Genomic DNA, 17,792 nt, shown 5'->3' on the forward strand with positions numbered 1-17,792 from the left:
CATAACACAATACAAAGTGTGGCCCCCTTAAAATTTTAACTTTTTTTTTTTTCGAAAATTCTTTAATTGCTCTAGTCAAAAGTTACATAACACTATGTAGTTTATCCCAAATTTTTTGAGTAATTTTATAATGCGTATTTTTTTCAATGAATTTTTTAACTAGACATATCCCAAAAACATGAAATATCAGTGTGCTCCCCCTAGAAATAACTGAAAACTAATCTAAAATGAAAACTTCTTTTTTCAAAGTGTGTAGAATGGAGTCTAGTTTCTAAAAAATTAAGTTGTTACAAAATTCAATGAATGAGCTAAAATATACAGCCCAATGAGTACATGATGATTTTCGACAAAAAATGGACATACATTCAAAATAAATTATAGATGAAAGGCTTGAATAGTTCAAATAAAAAATAAATTATATTATTATATAGCTAACACAAAGACCTACAATGTCGTGTAACTTAATCTTATCAATGCCCAACCACGAGAAATCTTGAAGGAGAGCACACAAGAAAAATCAATCATTTTTTGTATGTTTGTAAGAAAACACATCTCAGATCTATTTATAAACTCCAAACCTTTGGGTTGGATCTCCAAGGCAAAACCAAGCCTTAGGCTTGGTTTTAATGCAAAGCTTTGAATATTGCATATACCCTATAACACGTGCATGCTATATCACACACACACACTATTTAAAGCTTTCAAATTTGGTTCTCAATAGTGTGTGTGTGCTATAGTGTGCACACACTATTAAGACCTAAATAGTGCATAAAAAAGGAAGAAAAGATGCAAAAGAAAGACCAAAAGAGGGGGGGTGGCTATGTGTGTGTGAGAGAGAGAGATAGAGAGAAGGTATGGGATGGGAGAGGCAAGAGAGAGTAGGGTGATGGGAGAGAGAGGAAATGAGAGAGAGTAGGGGTAGTAGAGAGAGTACAAGATGGGAAAGAGAGGAAGTGTGAGAGAGAGTAGGGGTGGCAAAGAGAGAGTACGGGATGGGGGAGAGAGATTGAGAGTAGGGGATGGGAGAGAGAGGAAGTGTGAAAGAGTGAGTAGGGGTGGTAGAGAGAGTAAATGATGACAGAGAGAGATTAAGAGTAGGGGATGACAAAGAGATATTAGGTAGTGGGAGAGGGAGTGGGAGAGGGGGAGAGAGAGGAGGATGGGAGAGTGTGTGAGAGAGAGAGTAGGGCTAGGAGAGAGTGTGAGAGAGAGTAGGGGTGGTCAAGAGAGAAAATAGGGGATGGGAAGAGGGAGAGGGGGAGAGAGAGAGAGAGAGAGAGAGAGAGAGAGAGAGAGAGAGAGAGAGAGGGGGGGGGGATAAGGGAGAGAGAGTAGAGAGGGAGAGAGTGAGAGAGAGACATTAGGAGGTGGAAGAGGGAGTGAGAGAGGGAGAGAGAGGGAGGATGGGAGTGTGTGTGAGAGATCTAGAGAGTAGGGGATGAGAGAGTAGAGAGAGAGGGGGGATGGGAGTGTGTAGTGTGTGTGAAAGAGAGAGAGTAGGAGATGGGGGAGGGAGGAGAGAGATTAGGGGATGGGAGAGAGAGAGTACATGGTGGGAGAGGGAGTGGGAGAGGGAGAGAGAGGGGTGGAATGAGAATATGTGTAAGAGAGAGAGAGAGAGTAGGGGATGGGAGAGAGTGTGAGAGTTTGAGAGAGAGTAGGCACTAGCAGAGAGAGATCGCACAAGATGTGGGAGAGAGAGAGAGAGTCAGAGTAGGAGATGGGAGAGAGAGAGAGTAAGAGTAAGGGATGGGGGAGAGAGAGAGTAGAGAGGGAGAGAGAGAACTTGAGAGAGAGAGAGACAAAGATAGTAGGCAGTGGAAGAGGGAGTGGGAGAGGGAGAGAGATAGGGGGGAAGAAAGTGTGTGTGACATATCTAGAGAGTAGGGGATGGGAGAGAAGAGAGAGGGTGGATACGAGTGTGTGTGTGTGTTTGTGAAAGAGAGAGAGTAGGGGATGGGAGAGAGTGTGAGATTATGAGAGTGAGAGAGTAGGGGGTGGCAAAGAGAGAGAGTACATGATGGAAGAGATAGAGTGAAAGGATGGGAGAGAGTTTGAGAGAGTAGGGGATAGGAGAGAGTGTGAGAGAGAGTTGGGGATGGGAGAGAGAGTGAGAGAGAGTAGGGGATAGGAGAGAGTGTGAGAGAGAGTTGGGGATGGGAGAGAGAGAGTAAGAGTAGGGGATGGGAGAGAAAGAGTAGAGAGGGAGAGAGACTATTGGTGTAAATAAGTATTTACTATTTACACTTTACTTAATTTTACTTAAGTTAGTGCATTATTTTATTATTTCTCTTTATGAGACACTTAGGAGTTTGTGCACCTTTTTTGGGTTGTCATGTAGACAATACAGTTATTCGCACTCCTAATTTAGCACATGTTGTCTACAACACTAAGTTGTGTGTCACACCATTGTAGGCTTATCCTCTCATGATCACACTTACTTCTATGCTTAATGGAGGATAACCCATATCTAGTGGACAAGTGCCTAGTTGTACGACTTATCATGATGTTGATTCCAAGGCATTCTAGATGCATCTCAGAGGCCTTTATATTCAGGTACTCCTAGTGTACTTGTACATTGTATTGAATATAATATAGTTATTGTGATCATACTCTAGTTTAATTTGTGCTTTCTTTATTGAGTTCCTTGGTCTTGGGTAAATTCTTCCCTAAGGTAGATTCTTACATGGTATCAGAGTGCAGGGAGATACTCATCAAATAGCCATTGGAAACCTTGTTGCTTCATCTCTCTAAGGGACTCGATTAAGATCTAGAGCATCAACAGCAATTGGGAGAATTTAGAGCTGAAGTGAACCTCACCATTATGTCTAGAGCAACAATTTGGTGAAGATTGACTATAAATTTTCCTATTTTAGGCCATAGTCAACCAGGAGGCAAATTTTTTTGCAAATCAGAACCCGAAGGCCCAATTTGTAAATCTTGGTATAGTCTTTTTTGGTTTGATTAGTTCATTTTTGGATCTGATTAATTCTATATTTCTCTCTATATTTTTAGAATTTTTTTTTTGATTATTTTCCCACTCAAGTGTCGAGGTAGAGAATTTTTTTTTGCCTAGGCATCGAGCACTCACACCCCAACCTTGTGCATTGTATAATATTCTATAGGTGATTTTTTTTATAGGTGGGCATCAATTTCCATATCTTGCATAGCAATTTTGAATTCTATCTAGTGTCCACACGTTTCCTGGTGAATTATTTCCACTAGAACAACCATCATGAAACCTTTTCCATTCTTTGCATTAGGAATACCCTTCGATCACATTGTGTAGACCTTGCCTTCAAGTGACACACAACATTTTCTATTTAGTACACGCATCCGCTAGCAGGAACACAAAGGACAAGCACCTACCAACATGTACAATTAGACATGTCACCCGCAATCTACCATGGTGGACATGACAATACCACATCACCTTTTTGCCCATGTCAACTGCCTACATAATCAATAATGAAAATTGTCACATAAGCTTACATTAGCTACCATGCCTACATTATAGTCATGCCATGTCACACCCTACACTAGCATAGAATGTCAGCTGAGTCAGCAATTGATCAATAGTCCATGTCATAGCCATACACCACATTAGTGTAGATCTATACCTCTCTATGTCAATTTTTTCATACCAATCTGTGTGGGTTGTATAGTGATGTCAACAACCATATAGGGTGGTGTCATCACCACATTAGTAGAGGCTTGCACAAATGCTAATGTCAGTAATTTTTGAAATTAAAATTGATGACCATTCGAACATCATACTAGGGCATTTTTGAATTGCTATGATGGCCATTTGATCATCAAATTTAACATAGTGTTTTCCTATCCAGACCCATCCTCAGATGCAATTTTGATTTGGTAGCCTGACTTCAAACAACCATAACTTGGAAATCCATACTCTGATTCAGGTGCAATTTTTTTTATTTTTCTAAATTTTTTAGTGGTGCAACTAGTTGCTAGTTTTGGTGCATGGATTTGTCATTATAAGCATTTTTTGGTGATTGTACCTACCTAATCCTACTTATTGCAACTTCAAATGCATTGTACAGCCTCATCTAGACTCCTTTTCAAGTTCTATTTTTTTTTTGAAAGTGTATATTTTTTCATCTAGCTTTTAGATTTGTAGTCAAATTATAGTCTTATTTGGACAAAAATACCACTTTCAGAGATAGGTCCTATTTTGCATTGTATTGCTTCATAATTGTTGTATTTTTGAGCTATATTGTAAAAATCTAGATTTGTACTCTATACAAAAGTTGCAATCAGCAAAATCAAAAAGTTCACTTTGTCCATTTTGGCAAGTGGCCCGTTGTAAATGCACTATATATAAAGTGCCAAATCATTCATTTTGGGGGGAGGGGGGGGATTGTTTTGATTGAGTAAAAATGTGGGGTGTGTACTATGTACTATGTCTCCTTGATCTTGTGTTCTAGTATTATGGGTTCTTTTTCAAAGTTAACTCCACATAATTATGCTACTTGGAAAGAAAATATTAAAGAGCCATTGGTAGAAAAAAGTTTATTGTGTTATGTCATTGATACTACAAAGAAACCTCCTATTGATGTTGATGAAGCTTGGAAAGAAGATTGGGAATCCAAACAAGAGATGGCCTTAGGAACCTTGTTGAAAAATATCTTTGATCCTATCAAATTTCACATTAGGAAGCTTATAGATCCAATAGAGGTTTGGGCTAAACTTGAAGCTTTGTATGGGACAATAGATGAAGACATGGCTTACATTATAGAGGATAAGCTTCTCAAGTTGGATCCTAGAAATTCGGACACCATCAATGACTATCTTACCCAAGTAGACATGTATAGGGCACAACTCAAGGATTGTGGTGAACCCATTAAATATGAAAAGATGGTTAAACACGTCATGACTCATCTTCCACCGGAATATGCTCATTTTTTTCCTACCTTTAATGCACACAAATTGACAATGAGTAGTGCCTATGTTAAGCCTTCATTTGAGAAATTCTTAGAAGTGTTGATCTTAGAACATGACAATCTAGTGGGTATGGTAATTCTCAAGTCTTCCAAAACCAAAGCCTTGGTAGCAAATGAAGGTAATTCAAGTGGTAAAAACTCAAACAAGAAGTAGAAGCAATGGAACGCTAAGCCACAAGACAACACACAAAAGTCCTCCTCAAAAAAAAAAAATTCCTCAAATCAATCTTCTTCCACTCAACATTCTTCTTCACAACAAGGAAAATCTTCTTCCAAAAATAATCAAAAGGACAACAATTCCAAAAAAAAGGAGAAGAAAACTTGTTCCTATTGTAAGAGGAATGTACATGATGAACATGAGTGCAAGGACAAAATTATTGATGAATTGGTCAACATTATGAGGAAACATAAAATTTATGTACCAAATGCATATAAGGACAAAGGATCATCATCCACTTCAAAGGGAAAGGGACAAGCTTTAGTTGCAAGTACAAACAATGTAGAGGAATGGGTTCTTGATTTAGGAGCAACACATCATATGGGTGCTTCAAGGTACTAATTTTACTCTTTGAAACCATCAAATGTACCTTACATCTATGTGGGCAATGATACTCAAGTTGAAGTAGAAGGTAAAGGAAATGTTGAGTTGGAAAATGGCATCTTCAAGGATGTCCTTCATGTTCCTAACCTTAGCACCAACCTTCTCTCCATCTATCAAATCACTCACTATGGATGTGGCAAAAAAGTAGAGTTGCTCCCCAACATAGTAGTGGTGAAGAATCTCAAAGATGATTCAATAGTGGTGGTTGGAAAGGAAAACCATGAGACTAGACTTTATTCTTTCACATTTTGTGCCTAAATCCACTTTTCTTGCCTTGTTGACTCATTCAAACACACAAAGTAAACTATGGCATGAGAGATTTGGACATCTTAATTATCGCTACCTTTAGAAACTTAGTAGTAAGGAAATGGTCATTGGTCTACCTCAAGTCAAGTTTTAAGAGGGTGTATGTCCAGGTTGTGAAGCAGGTAAACATCCCAAAGAGAAATATGACAAGGGGAAGTCTTGGAAGGAAATTATTATTCTAGAATTGGTTCATAGTGATGTAGCTAGCTCTTTTCTAGTACCATCCTTTGGTAAGGCCCGCTATGTTCTCACATTTATTGATGACTTTTCAAGGTACCCTTGGGTCTTTTTTATTGTTCATAAGAGTGAATTCTTTGACAACTTTATCACATTCAAGGCTCAAGTTGAGAAAAATGAGTGAAAGCCATCAAGATCCTAAGGAAAAATAATGGCAAAGAATATGTCATGTCCAGGCTTATAGACTTTTGCACACATGAGGGTATAGATCTTCAACATTTAGCTGCGTACACACTATAGTAGAATGGTGTAGCTAAAAGAAAGAATAGAACCCTTAAGGAAATGACCACTTGCATGCTTCAACACAAGTCTCTAGATCAAGTGTTTTGGGTTGAAGCCATGTGCTATGTCAACTACATCCAAAAAAAAAGTTTGCATAAAGCCTTAGATGGAATAACACCTTTTGAGGTATGGTGTGGCAAAAAACCAAGTGTTAAACACTTCAAAGTTTTGGGTTGTATAGCATGGGCAAGGATACCTCCACAAAAGTGAAAGGCACTAGAACCACAAAGAAAACCATGCATATTTGTTGGATATCATGATCATCTCAAGGCATACAAACTAATGGATCCAGAGACTCATGAAATCTTTTATGAAATTAGTGTTCACTTTGAAGAGACATGTCCAAGCTTGGCTTCTTCAACTCCTCCTTCTTCCTCCTTCGCGGATAGTGATCATAGTGATAAAAGTGACTTGAAAGATGAGATTCCTCCAACTTTGACTCATAGGACACCACCTCTGCAAGGTCAACAAACAATTGAGGTCATTTCTTCTTCTTCTTCCACTAAACCTCATTGGGCATAGCAAACCCTTGATGCAACAAGTTCATTGGTGGGAAATCCTTTAAATACTCAGAGGACTAGGTCACAACACAAGTCATTTCTGCATGCATATATAGCCATTGCTTTAGATCCATAGTCTTTTAAGGAAGCATTAGCGATTCCAAAATGGGACAAGGCTATGGAGGAAGAATATGATTCCTTGATGAAACATAACACATGGGACTTAGTTCCCCTTGCTAAGGGAAGAAAAGTGGTTCAATGTAAGTGGATCTATTGAACCAAATTTGTAATGCATGGGACTATGAATAAACATAAGGCTAGACTAGTTGCCAAAGGTTTCTCACAAGTTCTAGGTTTTGACTATACAGAGACTTTTGCACCAGTTCCCAAGATGAATTCTATTCACCTGACACTAGCAATTGCTACAACTCAAGGATGGGTTGTACACCAGATGGATGTTAAAAGCACTTTTTTGAATGGTGATCTTCATGAGAAAATTTATATGGAGCAACCACATGGGTTTGTACAGGACTCTACTATGGTTTGTAGATTGAAGAAGTCTATTAATGGTCTAAAATAGGCTCCTCAAACTTGGTATGCCAATATGGATTCCTTCCTCCACTCAACAAGTTTCACCAGATGTCACTCTAATTCAAATTTTTACATTTTTTATAAAGATGACTCTCACTTGATACTAGTGCTTTATGTCAATGAATTGATCATTATAGGGAGCACTTCATCCATCATTGCTAGTGTCAAGACCTCTCTACAGGACAAATTTTCCATTATAGCCTTGGGTTTGGTACATTATTTCCTTGGCATTGAGATCACATAGTATTTAGCATGGATATCACTTTCACAACCCAAGAATGATATTGACTTGCTTTCTTAATTTCACATGAGTAACTGCAACCCTGCTCCTCTCTTCCTATCAGGTGTCAAGCTAGAGGCTAAGTGTACCACTCCACTTGTTGATGCTACTTTATACAGATAGTTAGTTGGGAGCATTATCTACTTGACACACACATGCCCTAATATTTCTTTTGTAGTTGCAATGGTTTCATGCTTTATGTAAGAGCCTCATGAGCTTTATTAGAAGGATCTCAAGCACATTTTGCACTACATTAAGGGTACATATACAAATGGGATACAATATGCAGTAGGTGCAGGACTTCAACTAGTTGGATACATAGACTCAGACTATGCAGGGGACTTAGATTCTCACAAGTCCACTTTAGGGTACATATTTCACCTTAGTTCTAGCCCTATTTGTTGGAAAAGTAAGAATAAAAAGAATGTTGCTCTTTCTTCCACAAAGGATGAGTATTGAGGAGCTATCAATGCAGCTACAGAGGCTCTTTGGTTATAGAATATCTTGGAGGAGTTTGGATTTGATCTACCTAAGCCTACAATTATTCATTATGACAACTAAAGTACTATTGAAATCTCTAAGCATCTAGTTTAGCATCAGTGGACAAAGCACATTGAGGTTCATATGCACTATATCACAGAGCTTATACATGAGTAGATCATTGCACTATAGTACTATCCTACAATAGAGCAGGTCACTGATATCTTCACCAAACCCTTCATCGAGGTCAAGTACATTCATTTACAAGATCTCTTGGGGGTGTGGGATGTTGTAGAAAGGGGAGTCCCTTGACTTCTCTCTTCTTCTTCTGGGAGGGATTTTTTTCTCTTTTGAGGTCTTCTTCTCTCTCATCTTCTTTATTGTACTCATCTCTCTTTTTGGAGGAGGATTTTTCCCATGATGTTTTCCCTCTTTTTCCATTTTATGAGTGATTTCATTGCATCATTTTAGCATTTCTTTTGTACAAGGGTACCTAACATGGCCTCATAGCTGGGACCCATTATGCATTAGTGAGCTTAAGTGCATTCCCCTAAGTTGCACTTAAGGGGGGGTGTTGGTGTAAATAGGTATTTACTATTTACACTTTACTTAAGTTTACTTAAGTTAGTGCATTATTTTATTATTTTTCATTATTTTTTTATTTCTCTTTATGACACACTTAGGATTTTGTGCAACTTTTTTGGGTTATCAGGTAGACAACATAGTTTTTCACACTCCTAATTTAGCACATGTTGTCTACAACACTAATTTATGTGTCAAACCATTGTAGGCTTATCCTCTCATCATCGCACTTACTTCCATGCTTAATGAAGGATAACCCATATCTAGTGGACATGTATCTAGTTGTATGAGTTATCATGATGCTAATTTTGAGGCATTCTAGATGCATCTTAAAGGCCTTTATATTTAAGCACTCCTAGTATACTTGTACATTGTATTGAATACTATATAGTTATTATGATCATACTCTAGTCTAATTTGTGCTTGTGTTTTGAGTTCCTTGGTCTTGGGTAAATTTTTTACTAAGGTAGATTCTTACAGAGAGAACTTGAGAGAGAGAGATAGTAGGCAGTGGGAGAGGGAGTGGGAGAGGGGGAGAGAGAGGGGGGATGGGAGTGTGTGTGAGAGATCTAGAAAGTAGGGTATGGGAGAGGAGAGAGGGTGAGAGAGAGTAGGTAGTGGGAGAGGGAGAGAGAGAGAGAGAGAGAGAGTAGGTAGTGGGAGATGGAGAGAGGGAGAGAGTAGGGGATGAGAGAGTTGAGAGAGAGCTCAGAGATTAAGGGATGGAAGAGGGGAGAGAGAGAGAGAGAGAGAGAGAGAGTAGGGGATGGGAGAGAGAGTAGATTGAGAAAGAGGGGGTATGAGAGTGTGTGAGACAGAGAGTAGGGGATGGGAGAGGATAGAGGGTGAGAGAGTAGGGGATGGGAGAGAAAGAGTAGGGGATGGGAGAGGGAGTAGGAGAGGGAGAGTGAGAGAGAGTAGGCAATGGGAGAGGGAGAGTGATAGAGAGTAGGAAATGGCAGAGGAGAGAGAGAGTAAGAGGAGAGAGAGAGAGAGAGAGAGAGAGAGAGAGAGAGAGAGAGAGTAGGGGATGGGGGATTGTGGGATAAGGAGAGATGTGTTATGTCAAATCACCCAAAAATGATCAAAAAGCAAGTTTGGGTCCCATTTCATCCATTCTTTGCTTTTGGTCTATTGTGCATTTTGTTGTTCTAACAAAAAACATGGGTTTCAACATAGCAAACACTATTTGAAGACTTTTTGAAGCTAGCAAATACCAAATTCAATCATTGGATACACAATTTGAAGACTTTTTGAATATTCTTTGTATAGAAAAGGTTAGTGAAATCATTTTTAAATATTGTGTGCTGATATACAGATACAAATTGTATTATGATTTGACATGTTGTTTAATATATAGTCAATTCATTGAAATTTGTATGTTTGAATGAAATGTTATTTTGAAATGGTTAGAAATTTGACAATTGTTTGATATAGATTGTGTATTCATTCAAATAATTGTAATTTTTAATTGTATTTGAATGATTTGTAATTTACACATTGTAAGTAATTCAGATGCTTGAATAATTTGACATGTAGGAATTATCATCATGCCAAGGAAGAAACCAAAAACTCAAAAAAATGAAGATACGGAGAGAGATTTGGCAATTAAAAGAGATAAAATGAAACTACTACATGAACAAAGAAAATTGCAAAGCAATAATGAAGAATTGACTTTTGAAGAGGATCAAGAATCACTGATACAAAGAAACAAAGAGGAAGAATTGGAAAGACAAAGAGAACAAATGAGACTGTTATGCTCAAGAAGACAATTGAATTGTGAAGCTACACAATCTTCCAATGTTGGAGTCATATCATTCTCTCACATTGAAGACACAACATCAATACATCAAGTAGGTGATATTCCATCTTTTGCATCTTATTGCCAAGGCACATCATCTTCTGTTCAAGGTATGCAATACACTCAATCTTATGTTGATGTTCAAAATGTTGATGGAATGGAAGAGATTATAACACCTTGTAGAATTTTTTTAAGAAGATCAAAATATTTGATTGATATTGATACTGACATTTTTAAATCAATGCCTAACAAGATTAGCAAGCGTACTTGTCAAAGAAAAGTAATCATATGTGGAGATTATTTTTTGAAGAATTAAATATTACGAGTCAATGCTAATTATTTTTTGAAATGATGAGGAATTTGAAATTTAGGCCTATCGTGAAGATTCTTGGGCTAAGAAGGATGGATGATTCAAATGAAAAAAGCATTGTAAAGAATCTAATGAGTGCTTATGAAAAAGTGGGTTCTAAATCATGTAACAAAGATAGTAATATCACAAGACAAATACTTACATCAACAATAGTAAGTAACCAAATGAAGAAAGCTCAAATCATGAGAAAGACAAATAAAACATTAACAATTGGTAGAGGTACTCTAAGGAGAGCCATGCTAAGGCATGAGAGATTGGAGGATCCAACAAAAAATGAATTATGGACATTTAGTGGTAGACTACCGCGAAAGGATAAAACAATTAGAAAAGCTTTGAAATCATTGATCAAAGATTTTATGAAAAATAATACATGTGTTTCCCCTAATCAAAGAGATGTTGTGAGAAGGAGGATTGGTAACCAAAAGAGCAACCCACATGCAAAACATTTTTTGGACTCAACTCAGACACAATTTTTTGCAAAATTTATTAGTATGTATCTTCAAATTTGAATAAGTCAAACTTTTTGAGATGGGTAAAACTTTTTATGTGAAGATAAATCACACACACACATCTTGTTGTTGTAAGATACATATTGAATTTTCTAACCATTTTGATGTTTTTAGGCATATATGTGTGTTTTTGCATTCTAATTTTGTTTTGCAGGATTCTAACATGAATGAGCCACCAAGATCCTCAAGGGAATCTATATCCAACATTTTATGTGAAATATGATACAGCCAAAAAATTTACAAGATATCGTGTTTGGATGGTACATGCTTATTTTGTGGTTCTTTACAACTTTTATCAACTTGTCAAGATATGGATAGTACACATGCAATTGAAAATGAAATAGTCGATTACAAAAAATTTAAGATAGTGATGTATGCTCTAAAATATGGGAAACAGGGTAAAAGATGTGATTTAGTCATTGAATAGATTCCAGTGTATGAGTTAATGAAGATTTTTTGTGAAAAGATTATTTACAAGTATGCAAGGCATACACATAGAGCTTGATGGCTAGATTTTCAATTCAAGTTGTGCAAGGATATGTTTCCAATGGATACCATTATTTCAATTGTAGATTTTGTAGAGAACTACACACTACAACCACAAAATGAAGTGCAAGAAAACCGTTATACTTCTCAACATGTTTCCATATTTCTTCACATAACATTCATGCATTCACCTACAAGTATAGAGGATGATAGGAAAATTTTGAGGGAGTACCATTTTACATCAATGATGATTGATCATATTCTATAGAGTTTGTACATAGTTGTTTTCAACTATTTTATGGAGATTTGGCTAGCAGGGGCATTGTTATATCATCAACACATTATTTGGTCAAATAATTGCACATCTCAATTCAAGAATGCACGAATGTTCTATTGATTGAGCAGGAGGCACAACTTGTGTAGAATTTAATATATATAGAATTTCATAGGGGCTAGTCATGGAAAGGGAGAGCACAATGGTGTAGGCACATGCATCAAAAGAGCCTTAGCTCATGAAGAACTAAAGTACAAAGATGGAGCAATATTGATAGATGCAAAATCCATCGTCCAATGGTGTAATGCTACAATGGTTTTAGGTAAGGAAGTTGAGTCTATGGTTCGTAGATTTTTTTGGTTGATAGATAATACTAACACTGCAACATATGAGGATTGTTGCACACTAACAAGATCTAGTGAGTTTCACTCTTTTAGAATCTCTTATGTAGGTTCATGGAGTATCCACCCATGAAAAATGGCATGCTATTGTCCATCATGTGTAGAGAAAAATTGGGATGACTTTGAGTCAACTGAATGGGTGGACAAATGAGATATATGGGTTTTGGACCCAATTGACACCTATCATCCCCTACAAGCACTAGAAATGGTAGAGATGGATTTGTCTATTGAATTTGACTGCTTGTCTAATCTAGTGCAACCTGTTAATATATATATTTATACATCTTTGTAATTTCAATATGTAACTTTATAACTTTTACCTAAGTATTTTTTGAATTAATGACCACATTTTGTACATTTGTCACTGTAGGCCATGTTTTTGCTATTATTGCACCTAAAGACAATGAAGAAGTGACAGATTATTATTTGTGTCATTGTTTCCAAGCCAAATTTTTTTTGGATAACTTGGTTATAGATGGTGAAGGTTTAGAGTACCATGTCAGTGTGGTGGTTGTAACCAGCACATGGCTTCGACAATATTCTATGAAGAACCCTAAATGTTGGTTATTCAAAGATTGGAAAATAGAGAGGAAGATTCTTCATTATTCAAACCTTGTTGTTGCATCAAATGTCCACTTGATAAAATATGGTGGAAAATCACATAATAAAATTCCTTGGAAAGTTCATGAGTTAGACCACGAGGCAATACTTGAGACATTAAAATGTACAGTATATCCAATTGGCTCATTAGGTTGAATTAGACCCAAATACAATGTTGCAACCTCTCCCCCAAGACTGTCCACATGACAAGGTGGGTATTGTTATTATGTGTAAGTGATGAGATAAGTTTAAATCATAAATTTTATGTTTTGTATTTGTTTACAATCTAGATACATTATTTGAATTTATATTAGATTCTTTAATAGAACCCATTTTTAGATTAGTCATTTGAATAAGTGAAAATTTAGAATTTGTTGTTTAGATCAAAATGTAATGAAAGAAAAAGAAAATTGTTAGAATGTGAATGCTTTATGATTTAAAGTCATGATTGTGTGATGTAACTAGAAACTTCAAACTAGTGAAATTAGGGATATAATGGGAGAAGTTTCAAATACTCATCAAGCAAGGGTTATCATACAAGTCAGAAAGAAAGGATTTGTAAAAATGGATAATTCTTAATGACAAGCCAGATTCAATTTTTGGCATTCTCTAATTTTATAGATTAATCTTATCTTAGACTTTTCACTATGCTAATTCTTCATTTGCAAGTCACCAAAGAAGAGGGCTAATAAAGTCAAAGCACCAGTGATAAAGGGTGAAACGCAAAAATCATCTATGAAATGGTATTATAAATTCACATCCCTAATGTTTATTAGTACTTTTTTTTCAAGTACCATTGTGCATTAATCATCTTATTCCTAGGATTGTAGAGGATCACAATCATCAAAAAGTAAGAAGGAAAATAGGTCTTGATCTAATGATAATGGGGCAGTTACAGATATAGTTCTCTATCAAGATAATGTTGGTTAGCTTGTATAAGTTGAGAGAACCAAAAGACTATTTAGGTCTACTAAAAACAAATGGAACTTTTGATATTTTAGGATATAAAATGTTTATTGATGGATTTGACAAGAATTAAAAGTAATTTACTCTTCCATAAAATGGGTCCTATGTTAACAACTTTTATTGTATTTTTTGATTTTCTTCCAATATTTAATGTGATTTTAATATTGGTTTGTAACTAAAAGAGGACAAAGAAAAAAGAGTAAACAAGTTGCATCTGTGAACACACCTACAAATGGAAGTGGAAGAAAATCTAAGGGAGCTAAGGAACTAAAAACTATAATAGATCAAGACCAAATAGGGATATCATTAGATACAAGTGCAAGGAGTTCAAATGATGAACCTTTGGTATGTAAACTCCAAAATACCATTTTTGGTTTTAAACTAAACTTGAGTATGCATTTGACTTATTTATCCTGAAAATGCAGAATGCATGGAGATCACGTGCATGCACTAATTAGTAGATGTTGGTAGTTGAGCTTCACTTCAAAAATATATGAAGAACATGCATAGGTATTGGAAACTTCTCAGATTTCTTAACATACCTGTTACCTTTAAAAATATTTTCTACAAAGACAATACAAGGCATTTCACAAGACATTGTAGTGATCCTTCATAGCACTACCTTACTAAGTGGCTCATGATGGAGGTTATAATGTTTGAGAATGTTAGTACTAGTTTCAAGTTGATATCAGCCCATTTGTAAAGGCTTGAGACTCATTGGTGTTTCTATAGACCTTGAGTCCTTAAGACCTATAGGGCATTTAGTATCTAGGGAAATAGGTATAAATGCCTTAAATAAGGATAATTTAGGTCCTAGGGTCCTTAAGATAAACTAGTCTTTTTAATAGGATAAACTAGTATGTTTAATAGGTTAATAAGACCATTTAAATGATTCGGTAAAGTTTCATCACTTAGCAATTTAAAAAATTCAAAAGTTACAAAGTTATAAATTTGAATTTTCAAATTATAATGATCATGGACATTTAGGAGGGAATTAGTTTCTTTATTGTTTAAAGCCAAATTAAACCATCCAACCAATTTGGATCAGTTGGGGTAGTTGACAGGAGTTTATTAAATGTTTTAGAAATACATTGTACCAGCAGAGAATCCATGGTATGGACTGCTATAGAAAATTGAATAAAAAACCTAATTTCTTGCAAAGTTAAAGGGTTTTTTGGTATGATTCAAAGTTATTATTGATTGGATTGCCTTGAAATTTTTTTTGATCATTCATATTTTGTCTCTTTGAATTCTTTCATGTTCTCAAAACCCTACTACAGTCACTATTAATCATTTTGGTACTATTCAATCTTTGGAAAATCTGATTTTAAGATAGTTTTGTGTAGATTTCACACTATGAATGTCATTCTATGAATGTAGCACTCTAATTCTCATATAATGGCATCTTATTGACATACATAATATCAATTTAACATGTATAGTATCTTACTAATCTTGGAAATGCAAGTTTGATTAATTTATGTGGTCATCACCATAAAGAAGACTAAGAAACTAAGTGAATTTGGAGGATAGGCTGAAGGTTAGAGAGTTTTGGCCAAACAAGGGCACTATTCTATGATGGAACGTGTATAGAAATTTTGTATACAAGGTGTTCCAACCTTTATTTGTTGCAAGAAACTTTGGGAAGTATGACATTGAGGAAGACCTAAATTTAAGGGTTTTGAGGGCACAATTTGGGATTTTGGTACCTAGAAACCTCTTGGAGTCAAATTGACTTCATATTACTTTTATTTGAACCTATTCATGACACTATGGAAATATTTGGACCTTGGGAGTTTCAATGGTTAGCACTTTCTTTGTAAATGCATGAGAATTAAGCCTTAAAATTTTGGGAAACAATGAAAATAGTCATATACCTTCCAAAGAAACCTACCCTATCCTTTTGATATGTTAAGGAAATCCATAAAGGGTACTCAAATATATAATTTATTTTCCTAGTGTTTTGGAAAGATTTGAATAAAAATCCTTGTGAGTGCTGTTGTAGGGCTACAAGGCATGTTATTAGGCCTAGTTTGAGGAATATTGAAGTTTTGGTGTCTATACAATTGAAGAAAGTCTGAAAACCTGTTCAATTACCTTGGATTACATATTTTATGGCTATCAAATCACATCATAATACTTGTTGGTGGATAATTTACCATTTCACTTATTGAAGACACTTTTGGTCACTAGATTCAGTTATGCATTTGATTGAGTTTCTATTTGGACCTTGGATCCACCATATTCCCTTGCCACCTCTGCATCATAGATCCCATCTTATATGACCAATGTAAAGGTGTATGATCAACAAATTTGATCTGTAAGTTTGGGGAAGGGTGATATTGGTGATACCTAGATTTGAGGGTTTGAAAGAAGGTAATTTCAGATTTTGGGGTTCCAATAGGTCTGGGATAGATTGCTTATGGAATTGGGGGTCTTATGCCATGAATGATGACTGTTGAAAGTTACAAGATTTGGAAGTCTATTATACTAGGATTTGCTTTGTTAAATTAGCCATTTTCATGCTCAAAAATAGGGCATCAGTCAGAAACAAGGGTGTTGGTCCAAAATGACCATATGAAAGATTTTAATATGTTTTAGTACTTTGAAAAGGGTTTCCAAAGACATAATTATCTTTTTAAGTGATTTGGATAAATTTTAAGTTATTTAGACTTTTGTGCTATTGGAGGGCTACTAATTTGTCAATTAGGTCTCTTAGGACACCTTAACATACTAAAACAAAAGGATAGGTTGTTTTGTAAAGTATATGATTGTCCTCACTATGTGACCCCAAAAAGCATAAAAAATGGGTCATTTTACAAAGAAACTATATCATAGAAATATCCCCAAGTTTTCAAACCTTGGACAGTGTTATTAAATGGTTCAAACCTCTAAATCCAAGAGGAAATCAACCCAACACACTTGTAACATCAAAAACCCCAAAATACCTCTCTTAAACCCTTGATTTGAGGGTTTCTCCAATCTCCCTTCTCCAAACACTTCCAAACCTATTTGGTGGTTGATTCACTATGAGTGGACTCAACCTAAATAAGGTAAATCCACTATTGGTTGCACTCCCAACAACCCTTGACCATATTTGCAAGATTAGGCATAGAAGCCTATTAGGTCTCCTAATGTTAATTTTGACCAATAACTCTAAAACTCACCAAAGGCCCCAAGGAATAAATTATAGATTTAAGCACCCTTTTCCTAGTTCTTACTAACTCCAAAGTTGGAAGGACCAACTCCACACTAGCATATCCTAACCACAACCAAGTACGCATACCTAATTAGCTACTTTAGGCTTGGTTTTCAACGCAAGTGGTCAAAAATGGGTGCATGGAATCTAGTCTCCACTTCTAGGTTGTTCTTAAGGCTAAAATGAGGGCACTTTGTTCAAACATTAGGTCCTCAAACCCTTTCCATCACTCTATCCACTCAAATTTCTCCAAAACAAAGGTCAAATACATGGGAATATTTGATCTAGGGCTCGTCCCCAAAAATCACCAACACAACTTCCTGTTCCCAAACTACCAAAATTTGATAGAGCACGTCGCTAACT

The sequence above is a fragment of the Cupressus sempervirens genome, chromosome 11, assembly GCF_028749045.1.
Source record: "Cupressus sempervirens isolate cs-2001-9-10 chromosome 11, ASM2874904v1, whole genome shotgun sequence".
NCBI classification, from domain to species: Eukaryota; Viridiplantae; Streptophyta; class Pinopsida; order Cupressales; family Cupressaceae; genus Cupressus; species Cupressus sempervirens.